This window comes from Globicephala melas, chromosome 3 (assembly GCF_963455315.2).
Source record: "Globicephala melas chromosome 3, mGloMel1.2, whole genome shotgun sequence".
NCBI classification, from domain to species: Eukaryota; Metazoa; Chordata; class Mammalia; order Artiodactyla; family Delphinidae; genus Globicephala; species Globicephala melas.
In genome coordinates, this window is record NC_083316.1 from 164,611,811 (window position 1) to 164,639,075 (window position 27,265).

A 27,265-nucleotide genomic window follows, 5' to 3' on the forward strand; every position below is an offset into this window, starting at 1 on the left:
TTAAAAATCCATTTATGTTGACAGTTATAGTTCCAGTGCCTGGCACTGGGTCTAGCACATAGTTGGTGTTCAATAAATACTTGTTAAGTGAATAAATGGGATGCCAGGGAGGGTGCTAAGCAAAGGAGGGATGAGACTTAACTCAGGTGTTCACAGTTTTTCTCTGGCCCCTGTGGGGAGGACAGACTGTAGGAGGTGAGGGTGAGAGCTGGGAGACTGGGGAGGCAGCCACAGCACTGGTCTAGGTGAGTGATGATGGGGGCTGGACCAGGGTAGGGACCAAGGAGGTAGAGAAAAGTAGGCCTATTGTGGATTTGACCCACACCTGCCTATTCACCTGTTCCTAACTGTGGACTTAATGGCTTTTGCTCAAACACCTCAATATGTCAGGAAATATTTATTGAGCGCCTGCTTTGTACTGGGAAGGGTCCTAGACTATGGAATATAGAGATGAATAATGCCCCGGCTTCAATCAGATCGCTGTCTCATCAACAGTACTTGTGACACGACATGGTATGTGTAGAGACAGAGATATTTCTGGAATGCTGTTGGGGCACAGAAGTGGGGCACTGAAATCAGCCAGGTTGCAATGGAAGTTTCTTGGAGGTGGTGATGTCCAACTGAGTCTTAAAAGTGGAGAAGGAACTGGCCAGGTGAAAACAGAGCAACGGCATTCCAGACAGAAAGAATAGCACGGACAAAGGCTCAGAAGTGAGGAACATCCTGTTGAGGACGGACACTGCAAGCTGTTCGGAGTTGCTGAAGACAATGTGCCAGGTTGGGAAGAGTGTGGAAGTGGCCTGAGTGGCCAGAGGGGTCCATGTCACAAAGGGATTTGGACTGAGGTGTCTGTACTTCATTCTGAGTGTCAAAGGATGGGAAACTTGAAGGGGTTTGGAGGAGGAAAAGAATATGAGGCTGTCAGTTGCATTTTTCAAAAGAGCTGATTGTTAGAAAATCCTTCTAGATTGTGAGTATGAAATTTATCTCATTTTAACATTTTCCTGTCTCACTTGCACCAAATCTAAACTCCTTACCCTGGCCCAACTTGGTAAGCCTCAGTTTCTTCATCCATAAAATGGGGATAATATTAGATTGTACCATATAGAATTGTGTTCAGCCATGTGCCTGGCATGTGGAAGGTGCCTATAAGGTTCGCTATTATTATTATCGCTAGACCCCTGCCTGAGTCTCAGATCTTGGATCACTCTTCCATCCCTTGCTGCTTTTCCTGCCTCTGGAACTTTTCACTTGTTCCCATCCTCTGGGAACATCCTTCCTCCAGTCCTCCCTCTAGCCAGCTCCTTCTCAGCCCTCCTGTTCCAGCTCAAATGTCACCTGCTCAGAGACAGCTCCCCTGACCACCCCAGCTACAGTGTCCCCACTTTATTATTTGAACCTGTTCTATTATCTTCTCAGTACTCATAATGATCTGAAATCATCTTGGTAATTGTTTGTTTACCACCAACAGAACAGAAGTGCTATCTGAGTGAAAACTTTGTCCGTCTTGTTATTACTGGGATTTTCTCATTTGGGGCCATAGGTATTTCCTGAATGGTCTCAGTTCTGCCCCATGAGACCACTGCCCCTTTGTCCTCCCGGTGAAACTTCTGAGCCTTGATGAGTATTTCTGTGACCACTTAGTCTTCTCCCATTGCTCAGAAGTGTCTGCTTCTTATAGTTTTTTTTTATCGTGTCTTTGTTTCTCAACCCTTCCAACAAATGTGCACATTGTCACTTTCTCCATCTCTGTCTCTCGGTCTATGTCTGTCTGTCAGACATAGATCTTGCCACCAGAGAGCAGAGTCATCCCTGACTAGCAATCACTGAGCTCTTCTGTGTGCCAAGTCCTGTGTTGGGGGCTGGGGATACAGCAGTGAACAAGAGAAACTTGATCTCTTTCCTCACAAAGCTTCATAGGGAGACACAGTGAACTTGGAATTGTGCAGATGGCTATATAATTAAAGATTGGTGGGGGCCGTGAGGGCAGAAATTTGGGAAGGGTTAATCAAGGAAGGCTTCCCTGAGGAGGTGATGTTTGCCCTGAGACATGAAGGATGAGTAAGAGTTGGGCAAAGACAGAGCTGGTAACGTAGAGGGAGAGAGGCCAAGAGAACAGGGTGTGTGAAGGTGTTGGGATGGGATGGCAGGTGGCGTGTGAGGATCTGGCGAGATAGGCAGATACCTGACTGCCACTCTAGACCCCAAGCTTGATGCAACACATAGAAATGGCTTGAGATGTTGCCTTTGCCAACAACAGCACCATGGACAGCTACCAAGGGAGGTGGTCTGGGCTTTGGGGCTGCTTGAGTGTAGTTAAAACTGGCTTCCTCCTCTTCCAGAGGGAAGCTCTGGTTTCTGCGTCTTGGTGTCTTTGTGCCCCCAGCATCCTTCTCACCTCCTGCCCTGGGCGGCTGACGCCTCTTTGTGAAACTCCAAGAGAGGAGCAACCGCAAAGCTGGGCGAGGAAAAAGCAGGCTTCTGGGGGAGGCTCAGGCGTTTTGAGAGAGTCTGATGTGGCGTTGGGTGTGTTTGTGTGTGGGAGTGAAGAAGTTGCCACTGGGAGATCTGAGGGACCAAGCTGGTTCTCAGTCCTTGTCTCTCTCTGTCTCAGCCTTGAGGCTTCTCTATTTTTAAACTTTGTATTTTGAGTCTGTCTCTGTGTGTGTGTCTCTCTCACATATCTCTGTCTCATTAGTTGTCTTTATTCCTCTCTGTCTTCACGATGTATCTACAACATATGATAGACTTTTGTTCTCTCTCTCTGCCTGTGTCTCATGTCTGCGTCTCTTTGTCTCTATCCTGCTCTCTGTTTTCTCTCCATCTCTGTCTTGTCTCTATCTCTGTCTCTAAGTCTGTTTCATCCTTTCTGTGTGTCTCTATCTCTATGTGTCTCTTTTGTCTCTGGTTCTGCCATCTCTGCCTCTTTGTGTCTCTGTCACTATATCTCTTCCATCTCTGTCTCTCAGTCTATGTCTGTCTGTCAGGATTCTGTTTCTCTCTCTCTAGAATTCTGTTTCCGTATCGCCATAGTTACTGTATCACGGTCCAGGACCCTGACAGGGAGTGGGGGAGAGACTCAAATTCTCAGACCTAAGAGAGCTCCTGAGACAGGACAGGGCCAGAATGTACGTTGGGTGTTGGGCAGGATTCAGTGAGTGGGACAGGATGAGCCAGACCAGCATCAGCCCTTGAAGGCCCTGGGGGGACAAGGGAGGAGATATTTGTACCCCTGGAGATGCTGGGAATGGAGGCTGAGCTTTGATTTCAGCCCGGGGTAAAGGGTGGGTGGGTGCCCAAGCTCTAGGTGACCCTGTGCCCTCCCCCACCATTCCCACTCCCCTCTGCTGCCCAGGAGGGCATCCCTCTAGGACCCAGCCGCCAGGCCCCAGCGCTGGCTCCAAGACGGAACAGCTGTCTGGGCTGCAGCTGCAGAAGCTCATTTTGAACAAGGGAGATGATTGCAGGAGTGAGTGGGGGAGGGTGAGAGAAGGGGAGGGTTGCAAGGGCCAAAGAGGAATCAGGCTTGATTGTTGTTGCTGCTGCTGCAGCGGGTAGTGTGCCCAGGAGATGGGAGACTGGGTGAGGCAGAAAAAGGCAGAGGGAGGTCTGTCGGCCCACGCGTGGCCCATCTGTCCCCACTTCTGGTCCTCCCTCGTGTGAAGTTTTTCTGCCTGTCTCTGGCTGTCTCTCCCTCTGGCTGTGTTTCAGAGCCTGCATCTCTGACTCTGCCTGTGTTTCTTATTGTGACACCTTCTGCCCTGTATTTCAGTTTCCCCATCTCCCTGTCTCTCTGGCTGCCACGCCGCCTGGATCTCTGTGTATCTCTGAGCCTCCTCGCCTGCCCCTCGGTGTTGTCTTCATTATCAGAAGCACGGCTAAGTCTCCAGCAGCCCTTCGGACTGCTCTTTCTTTTGTTGGCATTTCTGCGATACTCAGGGGTTGGAGACAAACAGAGATGGCAAATTCCCAGGAAATGATGGGATCGTGTCCTTCCATAAAGGAATATTTACAAAGATATCTCAATTAGGACTAATGAATTAAGCGAGTCACTTCCCCTGCCCTCTCCCCACCCCTGAGGTCCCGCCGTCTCCTGGGAGAAAACCAGCCAATGACTGGATGACAGTCTGGTGCTCAGGTAGCGTCTCAATGTTTAATTTATAACAGCCTTCTCCTTGCTGCCCTACAATCCCACGGGAATGGCAAGGTGGCCTCAGGCGCGTAGACTCAGGCAGAGGCTGGAGACCTGCTGGTCCCCCAGAGCATGCCAAGGCATGTGTGCATATGTTGGAGCCTTCCCTGCATGTCAGGGCATGTTGTGGCATGTTTGAACATGTTGGGGTATGTCTTCATGGCGAACATGTCCCTTCGTGTAAGGAGAGTCCGATGGCCACCAGGCATATCTGAGCACACGGGACACGTTGGAGCAGGTCAGAGCATGTCTCTCATGTGGGGGACGCCTGAGCATGAGGACCCCAACAGAGGATGTGGCACGTGGCAGGGCACAGGGCACAGGATGGCTCCTATGCCATGCAGTGAAGGTCTGCACTTACAGGTTAAGCATTTATCCTCAAGTGCGAGGCAAACTATGTCTTGCAGAACCCCCCTGGCAGGGATAACAGAGCCATAACAATATCTACAACTTCCAGGAGGAACTGGTCACCCCCACCCGCTGCCACCCCTGCAGCTGTTGCACTCTGAGTTTCCACATCCCCTTCAGCACTGGTGGGTCAGGAGAGTTGAGTTCCAGCTCTTTTTTTTCTTTTTTTGCTGCACCGCGTGTGATGTGGGATCTTAGTTCCCTGACCAGGGATCGAACCCGTGTCCCCTGCAGTGGAAGCGTGGAGTCCTAACCACTGGACAGCCAGGGAGTCCCCGAGTTCTAACTCTCGATGCACTATTTGCTCCTCTGTCCTCTGTAGTTTCCCTCCGCCAGTGCATGGCATCAGGGTCCCCATTTCCCCCATTGCTACAGTCCTACCAGATCCCTTGGGATTACTTCTCACCTCTGCCTGCACCTTCCCACCCCACACAGTCTGTTGATGCAACCCTCAGTGTAGCTCCCATCAGAGTGATGCAGCCTAAGATATAATGACAAATCTGGAGATACAGTCCTTAGTGTGATGCCGGGGTAGTGTCGGGGCCATAAACTATCTTGAAATCTGACTTCAGTTCTGCAGACAGGCACTGGCTGGGACATTTGGTGCAGTGAGAAGGAAGAGAAATTTGCTCATTCTGGTGAATACATTCTCTTGCTATTCCAGGAAACAAGGATTCCCCAGACCTGTTGGCCGAAGCTGGCTCCATTAGCCCTTGTAAGTGTCATGTGACCTCAGCAGAACACCAGGCTTATTAGCAACGCATAAATTCTTCAGGAATATTTCAGGACTGACTGCAGTGCTAATGAGTTAGTCGGGGAGACCTAAGAGTGCAACTGACAGAATGTATACAGATGTCAGTTCCTACTGAGAAGAGTGTAGGAATGTTCAAGGCTACAGGATGGACACGAATGGACCTGGAGGATTATACATGGAAGGGTGCGGGGGTTCTTGAAGGGACACAGTTGCGTAACATGTTTGTGGCTTCTGGATAGACCTACACATATGTACGTGGCTGTCCAGAATAGCACACAGAGGGTTGTGGGTATGTAGAGGGGGGCATTCCCCTGTGTGATGGGCACACTGTGGCAGAGCTGTTTGTGGGTTTAGGCAATGTGCGTTTACATAGGTGGCTACTCTTTATATAAAGAGTCCTCATGCAGACTGACTCGTGGGCTCACAAATTGTGCACAGAATATATGGGAATAGAATGCTTGTGAACACGTCTAAATGAAGGGGATGTACACGGCTATGGACAACAGTGCAAGAGGCATGTATACTGGCATTTGCTCACTGATGCACACCGGCATTCGCTTGAATTTACACAAACGTGCACCTATGCACATAGCTAGTCACTGATGTATCCAGATGTTCCGTATGTGTCCGGAATGTAGATGTTCACAGGTGCCTGTGGATAAACATGGATGCCCACAGACAGTCACAGAGCCCCCTGTGTACCCCAGTACCCACATGCCACTATTTGGGGATGCAAATGACCAACTCCCTCGCAAATTCCCCAGATTCCTGGCAAAGTGAGATCTCAGAGCAACAAGAGTGACCTTAGAACTGCCCCCAGACCCTTTTTGGAGGACCACGGAAGGGATGTCTCAAGTCACATGAGTGCCTGGGTGACCCGGCAACGCCATCCAGGAACACAGAGCCCTGAGCCAGCCTCTCTCAGGCTGTCTTAGCTGAGATTCTCACCTGTTTGACATCCACCTTGCATAAGGGCCAATTATGGCAGCCAATGCTCAGAAGTGGCTTACAGTAGCGCCCAGCATGTTAAGGAGCATCATTACCACTGAGTAGAAATGTTACTACCATTGTGAATATTCTCCTTGAAATGCAGAGAGATCCTGGTCCTCTGCATTTCAGTCCTGGCATCCACCGCAGTGTCCCACCAGCGTTTCAGCTTCATCTGTTTCTCTCCTGCTCTCGTTTGAGAGAGTCATTCAGTCCATTAAAGCCGTGGTTTCCTCTCCCACTGTGCACTCTTCCCTGACATCTCTCTTCATTCTCATTTGCCTCCAAGCATCACAGTTCCAGTCTGTCTGCCTGGGGGTGGGGGGGTGTTAGAGAGTCTGTTTGGAATATAGAGCCCCCTAAAATGGGCTGGTGAAATAGGAGCTTTAGATAAAGAATGGAGGGAGTCTCAGAAAACCCAATAGGTGGGGCTTGAGGGACTTGGAAGGCCGTCATTCACGCACTCATTTAGCAATTCAGTTAGCAAATATTTATTACCCACCTACTAGGAACCAGGTGGACAAGATAGACAGGGTGCTTGCTCTCGTGGAGCTGACATTTTAGTGGGAAGAGACCAGTAACACACAACGAGAACTTATCACCCAGTAAGAGCTCTGTGCAGACTTAAACCAGGGTGAGGGATGCGGTGGAGGTGGGGCTACTCTGGATTCAGGAGAAAATCCCCACTTTCCTGTCCTCCCCTCCACTCTGGGGGCCCTTCATTTCTGCACCCCTCACTTCAGCCTGCCCATGGCTCTGGTTTCTGCAGCCCCCAATCCCCCATGCCCCTTCAGCTCCAGGGCCCCCCTGGCTCCATACCTTTTCATTGCTTTGATCTCTATGTTCCAATTCCATTTCCCTGGACTGGAGAATTTGTCTCTTTCAACTTGTATCAGGAATCCACTTGTTGTCCAATTTGCCAGACACCTTGGGCACTTGGGAGAGCAAATACGTAAACAAGTTCATTTTGGATAGATAAGTGCTGTAATAAAAATAACAAGAAGTAAAGTAATGTGACTGGGGAACCTCATTTTGTCAGGACACTGGGGTAGGTAGTCTCTCTGGGGAGGTGGCTTTTTTCCCAGCTTTATCGAGATATAATTGACATATAACATTGTGTAACTTTAAGGTGTACAACAAGATGTTCTGATACATGCATGTATCACAAAATAATTATCACCGTAGGATTAGTTAACCCCTCCATCACCTCACATAATTACCATTTTTGTGTGTGTGAGGTGAGAACATTTAAGATTTCTCTCTTAGCAACTTTCAAGTATATAATACAGTGTTGGTAACTAGAGTCACCATGCTATACATAATATCCCCAGAACTTATCCATCTTATAGTTAGAAGTTTGAAGAGGTGACATGTGAACACAGATGAGAAGGAGTCAGTGGTGGAAAGAACTGGGAGAGGAGCATTCTGGGAGAGGGAAGAGCATTCTGGGAGAGAGAAGAAGATTCTGGGAGGAGAGCATTCTGGGAGAGGGAAATAACTGGGAGAAGAGCATTCTGGGAGAGGGAAATGACTGGGAGAAGAGCATTCTGGGAGAGGGAAGAGCATTCTGGGAGAAGAGCATTCTGGGAGAGGGAACCACACCGCAAATGCTCTGACATGGGAAGGAGCTTCTTGCCTTCTGGAAAGAGGACCAGGTAGATCTAGAGGAGGAGAGGATAAGGTCTTATAGCTTGGCAGGAGACACCGCATGCAGGGCCTCACAGGCCAAAGTGAGTTGTTGGGTTTTATTCTAAATACAGTGAGAAGCCACTTGACAGGTTGCAGTGGAGAGGGGAGCCATGATCTGATTCACATTGTGTAAAGATCCCTCTAACTTCTGTGACGGGGAATGGATTCCAGGGAGTGAGCGTGGAAGCAGGGAGATCAAGGAGGAGGTGACTGCAATGGTCCAAGCAAAAGCCAGTGGTGGCTGGGCCGGGATTGAAGCATCCGGAATGGTGAACAGTGGGCAGACTTGGCACATGTCTTAAAGTAGAGCCATCAGGACTTGCTGATGGATCAGATGTTAGGGGTAAGAGAAAGTGAGGAACCGAGAAATGGGGTGATGTTTACAGAGAACCAGAGACCTAGGAAGCATTTCTAAAAGACCCCGGGGGGACCAGAGCAGACCAGATACCAGCTGGGTCACTCTGCCTCCTAATAACCAGGAAGATATAATGGCCTGAATCCCCTTCTAAGATCCATGGAAGGCCATTTATTCCCCAAGATTCCCCCACCCCCTGGAGGGCCTATAGTCTCTTGGTCATCCCTGCCTCTGACTTCCTGCTTCTGTGCAATTATTATTCTTCACTTGGTGTCTTGTGTCTTTTGGTCTCTGCTCTGACCTTTACCTGGACTGAGAGCTCAGTCCTTGAGGTCATGGAGAACCTCAAATGCCAGGGCAAGTCACCTAAACTTAATCCTGAAAGCATTGGGGCCATTTATGCAATCATTAATTTATTCAACAAGTACTTTTGAGGACCTACTGTGTGCCCTTGCTGGGAGATAAGATGATGAGCCAAGCAGTGCATGGAGCCTCCTTTGAAACAGGGAGACAGGTAACGATCAGATATTCACAGAGAAATATAAATTGCAACTGTGATAACAGCTTGAGGAAAAGATTCTTGGTGTTATAGGAGATTCTAATAAGGGGATTTGATCTAATCTGGAAGGTCAGAGGAAGTAAGAGCTGAGATCTGAAGCAGAGAACAAAGGGTATTCCAGGCAGAGAGAATTGCTCATGCAAAGGCTCTGAGGTGAGGGAAAGTGTAGGCAGTATAACAGAGCAAAGAAGGCTTTGGAGGGGAAAGACAGTGTAGGATGAAAGCAGAGAGGTAAATAAAGGGCAGACCTGCAGGGCCTTGTGACTTTGTTAAGGAGTTCTATCTGTATCCTAAGAATAAAAGGTGTCTACCAATGAGGTTTTGGTTGGGAGGATGATATCATCAGGTGTGCCTTATAAAATTTCCCTACCCTCCTACACTGTTGCTGGGAATGTAAGTTGGTGCAGCCACTATGGAAAACAGTATGGAGGTTCCTCAAAAAAACTAAAGATAGGGCTTCCCTGGTGGCACAGTGGCTGAGAGTCCGCCTGCTGATGCAGGGGACACGGGTTCGCGCCCCGGTCCGGGAAGATCCCACATGCCGCGGAGCGGCTGGGCCCGTGAGCCATGGCCGCTGAGCCTGCGCGTCCGGAGCCTGTGCTCCACAACGGGAGAGGCCACAACAGTGAGAGGCCCGCGTACCGCAAAAAAAAAAACAAACTAAAGATATTATGGTTTTCTCAGGGTACCTAGAGTCTGTCATACAGAGTGAAGTAAGTCAGAAAGAGAGAGACAAATACCGTATGCTAACACATATATATGGAATTTAAGGGAAAAAAATGTCATGAAGAACCTAGGGGTAAGACAGGAATAAAGACACAGACCTACTAGAGAATGGGCTTGAGGATATGGGGAGGGGGAAGGGTAAACTGTGACAAAGCGAGAGAGAGGCATGGACATATATACACTACCAAACGTAAGGTAGATAGCTAGTGGGAAGCAGCCGCATAGCACAGGGAGATCAGCTCGGTGCTTTGTGACCGCCTGGAGGGGTGGGATAGGGAGGGTGGGAGGGAGGGAGACGCAAGAGGGAAGAGATATGGGAACATATGTATGTATATAACTGATTCATTTTGTTGTAAAGTAGAAACTAACACACCATTGTAAAGCAACTATACTCCAATAAAGATGTTAAAAAAAAACAAAACTAAACTAAAGATAGAGTTTCCATATGATCCAGCAATCACACTCCTAAGACATATATCTGGATATATTTGTCTGGACAAAACTATACTTCAAAAAGATAATACACCCGTATGTTCATAGCAGCACTGTTTACAATAGCCAAGACATGAAAACAACCTAAATGTCCATCAACAGATGAATGGATAAAGAAGATGTGGTATATGTATACAACTGAATACTTCTCAGCCATAAAAAAGGATGAAATAATGCCACTTGCAGCAACATGGATGGACCCAAAGATTATCATACTAAGTGAAGTAAGTCCAACAGAGAAGGACAAATATCACATGGTATCACTTACATGTGGAATCTAAAATATGACACAAATGATCTTATCTATGAAACAGAAACAGCCTCACAGATATAGAGAACAGACTTGTGGTTGCCAAGGGGGAGGGGGTTGGGGAGGGATGGATTGGGAGTTCGGGCTTAGCAGATGCAAACTTATGTATAGAATGGATAAACAACAGTGTCCTACTGTATAGCACAGGGAACAATATTCAATATCCTGTAATAAACCATAATGGAAAGAAATACGAGAAAAAAAAGTTCCCTGAGGCTCCCATGTGTGCAGTGGACTGGTAAGAGGAAGCGTAGAGCAAGGTAGACCAGATAGACTTTCTGAATTGTGAGGGTGGCTTGGACAATTGAGTGGTGATAGAGAGTGGTGAGTTGTAAAAATATCTAGGAGTTAAAGTCAACCAGACTTAGTGAGGGAGTGGAAATGGGGGTGGGGATAATGCCTGGGTATCTGAACCACTGGCCTGGGGGGATGGAGAAGGTGACATAGGGAGTATTGAATGAGAACTGGGCTCAAGAGAGATCTTGCATTTCATTTTGAGAATGTTGAAACTGAGGTGCTTTTGAGCTGTCCAAAGGTGTTGGGAGGAGGGGATCAAGGAGTCAGATGTATATATGGATTTGGAGGACGTTATATGGACGTTATATAAGGACGTTAATGCACACAAGTGATGATATAAGATTTGGTTAGAGGCAGCATCCTTAGAGAAAGATTGACGTAAAGAGAGAGCCTAAGGCTGAGTCTAGAGCAGTGGTTCTCAACCCAGAGATGATTTTGCACCCAGGGAGATATTTGGCAATGTCTGGAGACATTTTGTTGTCACAACTGAGAGGGGATACTAGCGGTGTCTAGTGGGTAGAAGCCAGAAATGCTGCTCAACATCCTACAATGCACAGAATTGTTATCTGGCCAAAATGTCAATCGTGCTTAGGTTGAGTTACCCTGGTCTAGAATAACATTTAATGGCCAGGTAGAGGAAGATGAGTCTGCAAAACAGATGCACTGGGGTAGGAAGGAACCATGCAAACATATGTGATGGCAGCCAAGAGAAGGAAATATATGAAGAAAGAGAGAAGAGTCAACAGAGTTGAACCCTGCTGAGAGGTGAAGAGAGATGGTGGGCTGAAAAGTATCCACTGGATTTAGAAACGTAGAAGCCATGGGTGGACTTTGCAAGAACTACGTTGGTCGTATGATGGGGTCAGAAACTAGATAGGAGCAGTGGAGGTGCGAGTTCAGGAAGTGAGGAAATGGAGGCAGTTAGTGTAGGCAACTAAGAAGAGGAGCAGTAGACAGATGGAAGGAGGAGTCAAGTAAGGCGTTTTGTTTTTTCATAGGAGAGACTTGAGTTTATTTAAAATCCAATGAGAGGGCTTCCCTGGTGGCGCAGTGGTTAAGAATCTGCCTGTCAATGCAGGGGACACAGGTTCGAGCCCTGGTCCGGGAAGATCCCACATGCCGCGGAGCAACTAAGCCTGTGCGCCATAACTACTGAGCCTGCACTCTAGAGTCCACGTGCCACAACTACTGAACCCACGTGCCACAACTACTGAACCCATGTGCCACAACTACTGAGCCCGCGAGCCATAATTACTGAAGCCTGAGCACCTAGAGCCCGTGTTTAGCAACAAGAGAAGCCACCGCAATGAGAAGCCTGCGCACCACAACGAAGAGTAGGCCCTGCCCGCCGCAACTAGAGAAAGCCCGTGTGCGGCAACAAGGACCCAACACAGCCAAAAATAAATAAATAAAATAAAATAAAATGCCTTGGAAAAAAAAGAGAAAGTTCGCTTGAGAGGGAGAGATTAAATATGTAAGATAAAGACAAGTAATATGATAGATAGATAAGTATAGACAAGAGACAGATAAATGCAATACATTGTATAAGAAGGCAGAAGAGGACCAAGGCGAGAAAAGCTGCGTGATCCTTACACGATGAAGGGCAGCTCCTCCACTGTAACAGGAGGGAGGGGCTGGGATGGGGCAAAGGTTTGTAAATTATGTCAGGGGAGAAGAGGGGGTTCCATTTTATGGCTCTTATTTTCCCTGGGAGGTCAGGGAACGTTGGAGGGGAACGGAGAATGTTTTGAGCCTTCCGTTGTAGCTGGAATTGCCCGTGATGGTGTGCAGGCCTTCCCCATGGTACACACCCATGAAGAAAGCCCTCTTCCACGTCTCTTACTGAACTCCTGTCCTGAGGTTTGGCATATGAGCCTAGATCAGATGGGGAGTGGGGTGTCCAACTCCAATATTTATGAGGTAAGACTCGTGATGGGTTCTCGTAAAGTCCCCAACTCTTGAAGATGAATGCTGTTTGTAATAACTTATCAAGAAAGCCTTGTAATAATCCTTGAAAGACCCGTAAAATCCACTCTAGTGAATTTTAGATAATAGCATTGGAGAAATAAAATCCCCCTACCCTTGTTAATCCTGGAACACACCAATCATTTGCAGTGGACATCCATTCAAGAGGCCTGAGCACTTGTGGGGGAAGTGATCCATGAGTGAGGAGACGCCCAGGAAGAGGAAACTTCAGCTGTTGATTTCCCACCTGTTGTTGAAAGCTGAGCTAGGGCAAGGTGGGCTCAGATACTAAGATAGATCTGGGGGAAGCTGGGTTCTGAGATAGATCAGGCTCAGCTCAGGTCCTGAGACTGGAGATGATTTCAAGTCCTGGGGCAGAGCAGAGATACACCCCTGAGGTCTTAAGATACTCCGTGGTTGACCCTGAGACAGGAGCTGAGGAATGAATCCAAGTCCTGGGTGAGTCAGGGCTACAATATGAGTTTGAGAGAGACAAGGGCAAACCCTGGTCCTGGGATAGACAAGAGTTGAACCTGAGTCCTGAGATGGTCCAGTCCTGAACCCATATCCTTAGAGAGACCAGAGCAGAGCTTACGAAGATACAGACAGAAAATGGGCTTCTCTTGGGAAAGCTGGAGAGAGCAGGCTTGCCCTCGGGGGATCTCCCAACCTGTTGAGCCACTTTGCTCTAACTGGTGAGTACCTCTTTGATTAATGTCCATTGTAAATGACACGGCATATCCCAGGACCAATGAGGGGGAGTGAATTTTATTTGCCGATGCCGGGTCATCCTAGGACCCAGGTCAGAGCCAGCTCAGGCCCATAGGCCTAGAAACACGTTCAGCAGAGCTGACAGCTTGGGAATGCCCAGGGTAGCCAAGCCTCCCCTCTCTCCCTGTGTTTTGTTTGTTTGTTTTCGTTTTTGCTTTTTTGTTTGTTTGTTTTTGTTTTTCGGGGTTTTTTGGTCGTGCCGCACATCTTGCAGGATCTTAGTTCCCTGACCAGGGATCAAACCTGGGCCCCGGTAGTGAAACCACTGGAGTCGTAACCACTGAACTGCCAGGGAATTCCCCTCCTTCTGTATTGACTGTGACCACTCTGATGGAGACTACAGTGACGCTTACACTTCACACAGGCTCATCACACACAGGGGCTCATGCATTCACACTGCAACAGATACACACACACAGCACACAAACCCATGCATGTGCCTCAAACACACAGCAACACGCTTCGCACAAATACGCACATTGATACAGCTGCCATATACAAATCCACACACACACACACACACACACACACACACACAGAAGCACAGACCGCATCACAAATACACTACCAGCCAGCCAAGGCAGTGCATTCAGACATAGCCTCCCACACCGTAGTCGTAACACTTTCATATGTACAACAGTGGCACCACTCTAGGGGACGTGGTGTTCTCTGAGAACAGTGCCCCCAGGAGTTGCACATGCAGTGCCTTGCCGTTCACATTCACATTTTCTTACCCACCTGCAGAGTCTTGCACAGACTTAGTCCCTGTTTTATACACTGATATGTGCAGTTGCATACAGTTGCTGATGCTTTCACACTTAAGCCTGTACATGGCTACAGACTCACGTGTGTTCTTGGCCACACGGACACAGACGTGCCACTCGTCCATCTCACGCACTGTCAGGCTCTGTGCTACTCAGCGTAGGCGAGGCTGTGCTGCGTAACACACAGTCCCCAAGTCTCAGGGGATTAGCATGACCAAATGAGCGATTGCTCATGCTACATGAGGGCTGGCGGGGGTCGCTGCCTTGTGTGGCCACCTGCTGGAGGCTTCTCATCAACACACAGTTCCGCAATTCCTGAGGCAAGAACGTGGCAAATCGCACGCTGGATGTTAGAGCTCTTAGCCAGAGGTCACTTCCATTCACATGGCGTTGGCTAAAGGAAGTCCCAGGGCCACACTGGAGAAGTACAGTCCTATCATGTGCCCAAGAGAGAACTGGAAATTGTGTGAACAGTTCTATCAGCTGCCACAGTCTCTTACACATTCAAAGAGTTAGACATTCACAGAGGCAGGCCCATACGTGCACATTTTATTTTTCCCCATAAATAAAATATGGGGCACCTGTTCTCCTCCATGGGACGAGGCAGCAGGCCACACGTGCCCTGCCCATAGTTTGCCTCCAGAGTTCCATTGTTTCATGGCACATCTGAGGGATCTTCTGCTCCCTCCTGAGCTGCGGAGTCTCAGGGTAACAAGTTTCCAAGCCCGTGCTATAGTCAGAGCTGAGAAAACAGCATACATACCTTCTCTTCCCCCTGAGGAAGAAGAATAATAGGCATTGGGGGATCTCCGTATTGGCCGAGAACCTTCCCCATCTTGCCAACTGCAGCTTGGAAAAGGAATCCCGAGGGGAGAAGGCGATTCCAGAGAGACCCCAGTCCTCTCCATCCACGTGTCCTCCCATCGCCACCAGGACCCTCTCCTTCCCCTCTCACGGCCCGCCCCACTCCTCCTCTGACTACTTAAATATTCCAAGGCAGGAAACTCATGAATATTTATAAGGGCCTGACAGTGAGGGAGATTAAAAAAAAAAAAATGGGAATCTATGAACCAGGATCCATCTATAAATAATCAGGCCCGTGGCTGGCGGGGCTCTTCCCTCACCCACCACATTCCTTCGACTTCAGGTCCAGCCCCATCCAAGCCTCCCAGAGCTACCCCTTCTCACTCCCCCCTCTACACACACAGCTTGGCTGTGGTTACGTGAATCCACATCGTCTGGTGCACTGTCACACACACACACACACACACACACACACATTCCCACACAGCTGAGCACACAGACACACATTCACACCTGCCTGGGATCTAGCCCATTGCCTCCTTTCCACACAGAGACACGCACTTGCAAAATCGGCCTGAACATGTCCAGGCGGCCTCTTCCTGTGTCCACGTTCAGACAGATACAGGCATTTAGGCTCAGACCCGCACACACAGCACAAAGTCGCACACGATCACACACACCCAAAGAGATGCCTGTGGACCACTCCCTTAACCACAAGCCAAGCATGGCGTTTCCCCTCAGTGGGCCTCGGTGTCCTTATCTGTGTAGGGGGACACTCAGAGTCCCTGCCTCATAGGGAGTTGTGAGAAATTTTTTAAATTAAATTAATTTATTTATTTTGGGCTGCGTTGGGTCTTCGTTGCTGCACGCGGGCTTTCTCTAGTTGCGTCTAGCTGGGGCTACCCATCATTGAGGTGCGCGGGATTCTCATTGCGGTGGCTCCTCTCATTGCAGAGCACAGGCTCTAGGCACTGGGCTTCAGTAGTTGTGGTGCATGGGCTCAGTAATTGTAGCACACGGGCTTAGTTGCTCCGCAGCATGTGGGATCTTCCCAGACCAGGGATCAAACCCGTGTCTCCTGCATTGGCAGGTGGATTCTTAACCACTGCGCCACCAGGGAAGTCCCGGGAGTTGTGAGAATTTTTTAAAGTAAAAAATGGATACCTGTTGTGGTCAAGGTACTATTCTAGGTACTGGTGAAACAGCAGTGAATAAAAACAGATGAAGATCCCTGCCTGACATTCTGGAGGGGAACAAAACATTAATGCATAAATGATGTAGTGTGTTGGAAGCTGATAAAGAAAAGAAGGCAACGGGTGGTGCTGAGACATTCGTAGTTCTGACTGGAGCAGAAGGGGCGTCAAGGAGGCCTTTTGAAACAATGACATTAAATAAAGGAGTTGGAACGACATTCCAGGCAAGGGGAATAACGGGTGCAAAACCTCATATAGAAGCGTGCTCGGGGTGTTGTAGGAACAGAGAGGAGGCCTGTGTGGCTGGAGCAGTGAGTGAGGGGGAGCATGGAGGAGGCGAGGGCAGGGATGGGACAGGGACCGACTGTGCAGAGCCTTGTGGGCTGCAGGAGGACTTTGGCTTTTACAAGTGAGGTGGGAGTCATAGAGGCTTCTGAGCAGAGGAAGAATATGATCTGACTTGTGCTCACAGGCGCCCTCTGGCTGCTGCAGGGGGAACATACTGTGGGCGGCGAGGGTGGGATCCAGGGTACCAGGGCAGAGACGACTGCACCAGGAAGATGCCCATCCAGAGCGGGAAAAGTGCATAGATTCCGACTGTAAAGAGGTAAGACAAAGAGACAGTTAAAGCTGTCTCCAAATGAATGCATTTAAAGGATTCATTCTTTATTTCCAGAAATGTTTATTGAGCACCTACTGGGTGCCAGGCACCATTCTGGCTTGAGGACACAGCAATGAGCAAAGCAGTAAACATCCTTTGGGTGCTGCCCTTGGAATGTTGACAGCATCGCGGGGCAGACAGAGGAAGCAAGATAAATTTTAATGTAGGGTCAAGGGGCAGTACATTTTATGCAATAAAACGCAGCAGAGGGGCGAGCCTTGGGGAGTGATAGGGGCTGCACATTGTAGGTTGGGTGGACTGGGCAGAACTGGGGATACATTTTGACGCGAGAGCTGTTATCAGGATTGGTTGATAGATGGCGTATGTAGGTGGAAATGACAGAACCTGGTGCCTGGGTGTGAAGATGAGCTTTGAAGGGACACCCACATAAATACCCTCTTCTGTTGAATGTTCATTGTTTTCCCCCATCTTAGGTTGGGTTCCTGAGAAGCAGAACCCAAGACAGGGATTTGGAGCACATGACTAATTGTGAGTGGAGGGTAAGGGAAGTGGGACCAGGGAAGGGGACTCGGGTACATTCCAGGCTTGGCCTGATCCACAGGGATGGGGGGAGCTCTGGAACGTAAATTGTACCGCAGAGGGATGGGCTTTTGGACCCCTGCGTCAATCAATCATTGGCTGCTCCTGGGGGTGGGGGATGCCTCCGAGGCATCTCCAGTGTGTGGTAGCTCCCCAGAGCCAAGGGCAGGTCTCCAGAAAAGGTCACCAGTGCTAGCTGTGAGCCCCCACTCTCAGCAGCTGTGGGGTGTGTGTGCCCCATTATAAGAAGATTTAGGCAGAGCCCCAAGAGCATTGCCTACACCCCCAGGCTCCAACAAAGAGGGTCATGGCATTTATGCCAATCACAGCGCAGATGTCTGACACCAGAACCTGTTCTCAGCTCTCTCAGGATGAAAATCAGGCCAACTTGGCACTGGGGCTCCCCTCACACAGCTGAGATCCTTTCCGGATTCATTAACTGCTCGAGACTCAGCTCTCCACTGCCCAGACTTGCCTGGGAATTGCAGAAGGGAGCTGTGAGGAAGAGATGCAGCCCTGAAACAGATCCGAGTAGCTCATTTCGTTCTCCCATGGTTCTGTAGGAAGGCACTGCCGTCATGCCCATTTTGCAGATGTGGAAATGGATGCACAGAGAAGTTAAATCACTTGCCAAGGTCACACAGCTAGAAACCAGAGGAGCCAGGATTTGAACTCAAGTCGTTAGGATCTGGGGTCTATGTGCTTCTGAGCTACATTCAACTACCTTAGACCCCACGCCCCCTTCAAAACCCAAAGCCCCTGTATCCACCCTGAGAGGAGTGGGAAGAAGGGAGGAAACCCTGAGAGAATAGAACAGAGAATATGTGAAGGGTGGGGGAGAAAGAGGTCACCTGGAGGACTTGGAGTGGGCAGGAGGCACTCATTCATTCATTCATTTGTTCGTTCATTCATTTACTCCTTCATGTCCTGGTGATGCCTGCCTACTCTGTCCAGCATGTGCTGGTGTTGGGACCTCAGCGGGAACGAGCACCCAACTCCACCCTTTTGGAGCTCAAGGTCTGATAGGGCACGCAGACACTCATCCAGGCAAGAAAATGTATCAGATATAAGAACCTTGTAAGAGGGAAGGGGTAGGGATTTTGGAGACACACACAGAGGGGATTCTGACCTGTCTGTGGGGATGGGGGAGGCTTTTCAGAGGTGGTAATGTTTACTCTGAACCCTGAAGGATGCAGAGAGTTTGGACAGCCCTGGGGTAGTTGGCAGGAGGATGGCAGAGTAGAAACACCAGCATCTCTACAGCGCCACGGAACTGGGTTTGTAATTCTAGCTCTACTATTTAATATACAGAGCAAGCAGCACCACGTCAGGGTTTAAAAAATATTGTACAAATATTTATTGAACACCTACTATGTGCCAAGTGCTGTTCTAGGCATTGGGAACATGGTAGTGACCAAGATATAAGGTCCTTGTATTTGTACACTTCTCATACACTACCCCAGCTAACAAATGTATATAGTATGATTTCTTCCACGACAAGTACCAGGCAGGGAGATGGGGACTGAGAAGATCTTCTTTAAAGAGGTAATCAGGGGAGGCTTCTTGAGGAGGTGACTTTTAAACTTAGGTGACTTTTTCTTTTCTTTCTTTCTTTCTTCTTCTTCTTCTTTTTTTTTTTTTTTTTTTTTTGGCCATGCTGCATGGCTTTCGGGATCCTAGTTCCCCGACCAGGGATCGAACCCAGGCCCCTGCAGTGAAAACGCCAAGGCCTAACCACTGGACCACCAGGGAATTCTCATAAACTTAGGTGACTCTTAACTATGGATAAGAAGGATCCAGCATTATCACTGTTCCTTCAAAGACTTATTATTGTGAGGCATGAAATGGGACAGTTGACTGAAACAGATCCTCCCTAAGTGTGTAGCTTCGTAGTTAAGACAACTTTAGAGAGAGGCAGGCTGGGCCCTGAGTCCTGTGGGCTGGTCATTTACATGGTGTCCCTCAGATTCATTCCTTGCCCTCCCCTTGTTTTTGGTATCAGAGGGGGGTTGACCCCTGAAAACTACATTTCCCAGGTTCCCTTGCTCACTGGCTTCCTGTTAGACTTGGCCAATGGGAAGCCGTGACGGGAGTTGGAGGCGGGAGGAAGAGAGAAGTCAGGGGATTTCTATCCCTGTTTATTTGCTGCAGGCAGTGGCCTTGTTGTCCCCTCCTTGGGTCCAGCTCCACTAACCCCCTTTGCCCTGCCACCCTGCAGCAGTTTCTTCTTCTTCTTCTTTTTTTTTTTTTTTTGGTCACGACGCGTGGCATATGGGATCTTAGTTCCCGACGAGGGATGGAACCCGTGCCCCCTGCAGTGGAAGCACAGAGTCTTAAGCGCTGGACCGCCAGGGAAGCTCCCAACCCTGCAGCTTCTTACAGTTGCTATTCTTTTGATCACTTCACCTTCCGCACCTACCCCATCCAGCCCTTCTGGCTCCTTGGCACCACACTCCCCATATTAAATTCCCTCCATGGAACCATCTAGCATAGCTTCTGTCCCTCAACAGACTGATGGCATGGTAGGCTCTGCCCCCTGCCTTTCCTCCCTGACCTTCAGCTTAGGACGCCCCCTACATCCCACAACTGTCGGGAGGTGAATGGAGGTGATCCTATCAGGAGCTGACCCTCCACAGTTCTTACGACGTATGGTTTGAAGCTCTATGTGCTCAGGCACTCATTTACCTCCACCACAACCCTAAGAGGTGGGTGCTGCTGTTAGCCCTGTTGTTTTGTTTGTTTGTTTTGTCTTCGTTGCTGCGCACGGGCTTTCTCTGGTTGTGGCAAGTGGGTGCTACTCTTCGTTGTGGTGCGAGGGCTTCTCATTGTGGTGGCTTCTCTTGTCGCAGAGCACGGTCTCTAGGTGTGCGGGCTTCAGTAGTTGTGGCTCACAGGCTCAGTAGATGTGACGTGCGGGCTCTAGAGCGCAGGCTCAGTAGTTGTGGCACACGGGCTTAGTTGCTCCGCGGCATGTGGGATCTTCCCGGACCAGGGATCGAACCCGTGTCCCCTGCATAGCATTGGCAGGCGGATTCTTATCCACTGTGCCACCAGGGGAGTCCCGGCCCTGTTTTATATACAGGAAACCGAGGCACAGTGAGGTTCAAGGCCCTTGCCCAAGGTCACATGGCTGGGAGGTGGCACTAGGAAGTCCCTCACGCACGCACATGCCTGCATAGGACCTGGCACACGGACGGCACTCGGCAAGGCTGGTGATAATGATCATCATTACATGTAGAGCTGGTCTCTGCTGAGTGCCAAGACTGGAGGTGATGCTGAAACTCCACCTTGGACCAGTGCAGGAGCCGGCAGTCACAATGCATGCTGACTGAAGGTCCTTCTGGGATCCATGACCTGGTAGAACAATCCTCGGGCTCCTGCTGGCTCCTGTCCCAGCCCTGGTGGAGAGAGGGCAAAGGGCCTCTCTACAGCAGCTTTGGCTGGGAGCAGCTGCTCTGTGCTTAGCCAGGATCGATTTCCCTTCAAGCGGGCCATTTACACTAACAAAGGGCTCCGGTGACCCAGGTGGCCATCACTGCCTCCTGCCCTCCGAGCGGAGGATGTGCCTCGCGGCCGGAGCTGTTTTCTTTGAGATCCATTTCTTTGAAAGCTCTGGCAAACTTCAAAGGATGGGCCGAGTCAGACCCGCAATGTGCTCACCTGAACCTTGCTGGTGGATTTCTCTGCCTCTCTGTCTTGCTCTAACCAGCCCACCCTCAATGATCTTCCTGACCAGGTCTTTTCTCTGCTCACACGTGGTTATGGGCTGAACGATGTCCCCCCACACCCCACCCCACAAATTCATAAGTTGAAGTCTGCACCCTCAGGACCTCAGAATATGACTGTACAGTTAAGTCCCCTCTATACAAATGAGTTCTGTTCTGAGATCATGTTCGTAAGTCCAACAAAGTTAGCCTAGGTACCCAACTAACACAATCGGCTATATAGTACTGTACTGTCATAGGTGTATAATACTTTTCACACAAATAATACATAAAAGACAAACAAACACGAAAAATAAAGAAAACATTTTTAATCGTACAGTACAGTACCTTGAAAAGTACAGTACAGTACCAGCTACATCACCACTGTTTTACACTTGCTTCCGGTCATCCTGGGCTTGACATCCTGGGGAGATGCCCAGAGGAGCCACCAGTGTCAGGAGAGGAACGTTGCCACCCTGAAACCATTACTTGGCAGGAAGGGAACCAGGGGATTCAATACGCCAGACTCTTTCCTCTGTCCGCCCCCCACCCCAGTCTCCTGTGGTCACACTCACTGGCCAGACGTCGCTGGAAGTTGGAGGGCGGGGGCTTCTGGGAGGTGGAGGCTGCAGGGGTCAGCCTCCCGGAGCACAGAGCCGATGGAGAAGTGGGGAGAGAGGACCTGGAGGGGCAAACAAAATATCCAGCTCATCTCCTGGCCTCCCGATTTGAGCTTCAAATTCTGCACCATCTTCTCCCTACTGGAGTAGAATCTTGGCGAGAACAGGGATCTTTGCCTGTCTTGTTTGCTGCTGTGTCTCCAGTACCCGGCACAGAGTAGGTGCTCAATCAGTATTTGTGGGATGCCTTTGCCCATGCTGTTCCCTTTGCCTGGAACCCGTGTAACCAGGCTCCGTAGCCATCCTCTGCTCTTACTTGTGCTGGCTCCATCACGGCTTTGTCGCGCTGTTTTATAATCGCCTCTTTGTCTCTCCAATATCTTAGCTCCCTTAATCCTCAAAACACCAGCGTTGTCATCACTCTTCTCCGCTTTGAGGAAATTGAGGCGCAGAGAGAGTAACTCGCCCAAGGTAACCCAGAGCCAGGATTTAAATGCAGACTGTCTGAGCCCCAGATACCGGGCTGCCTTTTTGGTTCCCTGTCAGCAACTATTTGCCTTTTTTTTTTGGCTGCGCTGCACAGCTTGCGGGATCTTAGTTCCCCGACCAGGGATTGAACCCTGATCCTGGCAGTGAAAGCACCGAGTTCTAATCACTGGGCCACCAGGGAATTCCCTCTGTTTGCTTATTTTCATGCCATGATCAATTTTATTGCACTCACGTGTATATTACATTGCCGATGTTAAGCTATTCGAATACACTAACAACAACCTCAATGACATCACTGCTATTCTTAGCTCCATATCACTAGTGGGGAAACGGAGGCCCAGGGTGGCTAAGTCACTCGCCCAAGGTCACACAGCAGAGCTGAGATTGGAACCCAGGCGACCTGGCTCCAGATTCGGTGCCCTAAATGACCATGCTCTGTTGCCTCACCTTGGCTGGGGGAATTGAATGCCTGTCTTTGAAATCCTGAATGTGAGTCCAAGGTGTAGCCAAATGATAAAAGGTTTGGACCCCAAATTAACTTGCCACCCCCAGTGGCGCACACAGAGCCCACGGAAGTCAGTTTTCAGGCAGTGCTTATGCCTGGCTGTCTCTGTGAGTTATTAGCCAGCAGATCGGGCCCCTGTCACCTCCTGGCCACACTGTCCAGCCTTCAAGGCCTCCCTCCCTCCATCCCCCACGTGGGAGCCTCATAGCAAACACCTTCATTTTGTGCAGTGGTGTCCCTGGCACCCGGCGTGAGATTCCTGAGCCAGCCAAAGAAGGTCAGCTTCCACCGTGACGACCTTTTCCGTGCACCGATGGATTGATTTCAGAAATCCAGCTCCAGCCAATGGGCCCATCCCCTACCGCAGGCACTGATGGCTGCAAATTTATGCCCAAGCCAGAAATTGAATTCCTATAGGTCGAGAGAATTGTCAGAAAACCTCATCCAGGCTCATTTTTACTTCTGACAAACGTCAGGAGAGAGATTAAACCTGGGCCGGTGTCTTCCAGCAGCAGGGACTGTGGTGGCGGGGAAATGACCTTGACGTGGGTATTTTTCTTACATTCCCTGGCTTCACCTTGGCCTCCCAGAGCTGAGAAATAAAAAGCAACCGGACCCACAGGCCCGTGTGGTTGAAGGGAATTCCCATTTCTGACCAGCTAATGTTCAAAAGGGGCAAGCTCTGTGTACCCAAAGGCAAGTCTCTTGGTCCCTGTGTCAAATATTGAGCCATTCAGAGGGATGGGAATCACGTGACAGCCAGGCCACTTCCTGCACCAGGTCCTGAGGGCAACTTTACAAGGTTCTAATTAATCTTCCCTGTGCTATGACAAAGAGGACATAAAAATGTGGATAATGGGATGGGACTACCCTGGTGGTCCAGTGGTTAAGACTCCGCATTTCCACTGAAGGCGTTGCAGGTTCGATCCCAGGTCAGGGAACTAAGATCCCACATGTCGCACAGCGAGACCAAAAGATTTCGTTTTAAATGTGGATAATTCCGTAGCCCCTCACCCCGACTCTGCCGCCTGCCCGAAGGCCGGGAAGGAAGAAACAGAAATCAAATGATAGCTCTGGGAAGGAAGAATCCCCGTCTTGCTAGAAAAAATCTCTCTCACTTGCCTTGAAAAATGAGACGTCTGATGCAAATGTAGCTGCTTCCCTTTGGTACAAAAGCCCCTAAATATTAAAGAAATGAATCCTTGATGTCTACAAAGAAAGGATCAAAAACGAAACTTTCTGAAAGGAGAAGAGCTTTTATTTCGCTGTGAACCTTTCTAGATGTGGCCTCTGGCAGGGATGCCTGCAGAACATGGAGTGCGGGAGGATAAAGAAATAAATGACTGCCGTTCTTGTATTCATTCATTCATTCAGGAAGTGTCTGTGAAGCAGCTACTGCATGCCAGGTATTGGGCTGTGAGCCGGGGAAACCTCAGGGAGAAATTAGGACCTGCTTCCCGCCCTTCAAAGCTGGTGGGGCATTCTACAAAGTCTCTGACCTGTAGTCCTCAAAACTGCCAAGGTCATGAAAAGCAAGGAAAGATGAAGAAACTATTACAGACCAGAGGAGATTAAGGAGATGTGACAACTAAATGCAATGTGCAATCCTAGGTGGGATTCTGGACCAGAAAAGACATGAGTGGAAAAACTGGAGGAATCTCAATAAAGTCTGGAGTTTAGTAAGAGTGATGAACCAATGCTGGTTTCTTAGTTGTGACAAATATGCCATGGATATGTAAGATGTTAACAACAAGGGAAATCGGGTGAGGGGCGTATGGAAGTTCTCTGTCCTGTCTTTACAATTTTCCTGTAAATCTAAAATCCTTCTGGGACTTCCCTGGTGGTCCAGTGGTTAGGAGTCCACGCTTCCACCGCAGGGGACGCGGGTTCAATTGCTGGTCGGGAACTAAGATCCCGCCTGCCCCACAGCGCAGCCAAAAAATAAAATTAAAAATGATCCATTAAAAAAATAATAATTAAAAAGGTAAAAAATAAAATACTTCCAATATAAAAAGTTTATTTAAAAAAAAAGTTAGCAGGGGACATGGAACGGTTCTAGAACAGTGCTGGTTCCGTGAATTGATATGAAAGCTCCCACTGACTGGGCAGTCACAATGTACCAGGCACCGTGACTGACTCTTGACATGTACCAATTCATCATTTTCACAAGAACCCTGTGAAGCCTGGCCGTTATTATCCCAACTTTTAGATGAGGAAATGGAGAGGTTAAGAAAGGCACAGAGGGGTTAAGCTACTTGCCCAAGGTCACACAGGAAGGAGTAGATCAGAATTTGGACTGAAGCAGCCTGTGTGATAAGATCTACAGCTGGCTGTTCATGCACAGTATTTACTGAGCAGTTACTATACCCTTCAGAGGCTGACCAGAGAAACAACTCTTCTAGGGCTTTCGGCGATTTTAGTTCAGGGGATTGGTTACAAAGATGATGGAAGAGATGAAAAACTAAACAGAGATGGAAACGAAAACCAGAGATTAGCAACAGCTGAGAGCATTTATCCCCCTAGGACGGGTGGTGGTGGGGTGTTGGATAGAAGAGGTGGTATAAACAGAGCCCAGGCCTGGGATTACCAGGGGGAGCTGAAGCCACGGAACCAATGCTGGAGCACAGGAGGCAGAGAAAACAGGGAAATACCGCTGCTTCTCCCCTTGTCCTGCCCTCATATCCTCCATGAGTGCCTCCCATTGGCTGAACCTTTCTGAAAGCAAAGGAGTGTGAGAGCTGTAGTTCCCAACCGTATGCAGCAGAGCAGGGGAAGGAAAGGATGAAAATTCAGCCATCAGGCAGCTTACACTTAAGTGTGTGTGTGCATGGGGGGACTAGGCAGGAAGGGGATGGGATGGTTTTGGTTCCCATTTTACAAATGAAAGAGGCAAAGGGATCTGCTTAGAAACTCACAAAGAGGAAGCGGCAGATCCAGGATTTGGACATGTATTATGGGTTCAACCTCGTAGGGTTCTTCTGAGGATTGGTGAGAAATGAGCTGCAAAGCCCTTAGAATAGAGCTTGGCTTACAGGATATGCTCCATAAATGTTAGTTGTTATTGATGAGGAGGAGGATAATAATAATTATTATTACAACTACTGTCATTTTTATGATGCTAAAGGACCTTCCTTTGCATAGAACTGCTGTATCCCACTGTCACAGGACTCTGTGTGTGTATGGGGGTGTGTGTGAGGGGGTGGAGATGGGGACCATTTAAGAGAGGGGTCCATCCTGGAACCAGAACACCCCACTCTGCTGAGACCTGAGCAGGTTTTCCCCATGTGAAGGAGGAGAGGGAGAGTGTCCTAAGCAAAGAACACTGCGCGGACAAAAATGCAGAGGCAGCAAGGGGAACTGAAACAGCTGTATGTGGGTGAAGACAAGTAAGTAGTAAGGCTGAGAATTCAGCCGTAGCCCAGTGGGCAGGACTGGTGAGTGCGTCCAGGTGGCATTTGGGCTTTATACTGAGGGCACTGGGGGCCATGAAGGGTCCAATGTGGGGGGTGACACTTTGTAAATTTATTTATTTTTGGCTGCTTTGGGTCTTCGTTGCTGTGCGCTGCTTTCTGTAGTTGCGGCGAGCGGGGTCTACTCTTCGTTGTGGTGCGCCGTGGCTTCTCTTGTTGTGGAGCACGGGCTCTAGGCGCGCGGACTTCAGTAGTTGCAGCGTGTGAGCTCAGTAGTTGTGGCGCGCAGGCTTAGTTGCTCCGCGGCATGTGGGATCTTCCCAGACCAGGACTCGAACCCGTGTCCCCTGCATTGGCAGGCGGATTCTTAACCACTGCGCCACCCGGGAAGCCCGGGGGTGACACTTTGAAAGCTGGCTCTGGCTTTTCTGGGGAGAATGGGTCGGTGGATGCAAGGCTTGAAGCCAAGCTTCCATGGAGAGAGAGAGAGAGTCTTCTCCCATAAGCATAGCGGCTAAGAGTGAGGACTTGAGAGTCTCACAGGCTGGGGTCCAAATTCCAGCTCAGACACTTGCTCTGTGAGTTTGGGCAACTAACTTTCCTCTCTCTGCCTCAGTTTTTCCATCTGTAAAGTGGAGCTAATGTTAGTACGTACCTCATTGGGGGAGGGGAGGCTACAAGGATTTAAAATTTGTAAAGCAGCTTAGAAGAGCATCTTAGTTCGTTCAGGCTGCTATAACAAAAATGCTGTAGACAGGGTGACTTAAACAACAACATTTATTTCTCACAGTTCTGGAGGCTGGGAAGTCCAAGATCAAGGTGCTGGCAGATTCAGTGCCGAGTAAGAACCAGATTCCTTGTTCATAGACGATGTCTTTTCACTGTGTTCTCACGTGCCAGAAGGGTTCAGGGAGCTCCCTGGGGTGTCTTATAAGGGCACTAATCCGACTCCCAAAGACCCCACCCCAAAATACCATCACACTGTGGATTAGTTTTCAACATATGAATTCTGGGGAGACAGAAAGAGTCTATAGCAAAGAGCACTCTATAAGTGTTAAATAAAGTAAAAA

At 49.2% G+C, this 27,265-nt stretch overlaps 1 protein-coding gene across 2 annotated transcripts in view; it reads left to right on the forward strand.

Moving 5' to 3' along the window:
• OLFM2 (olfactomedin 2) overlaps positions 1-27,265 on the forward strand; it is a 62,846-nt gene that overhangs the window by 20,238 nt on the left and 15,343 nt on the right. The window lies entirely within an intron of this gene.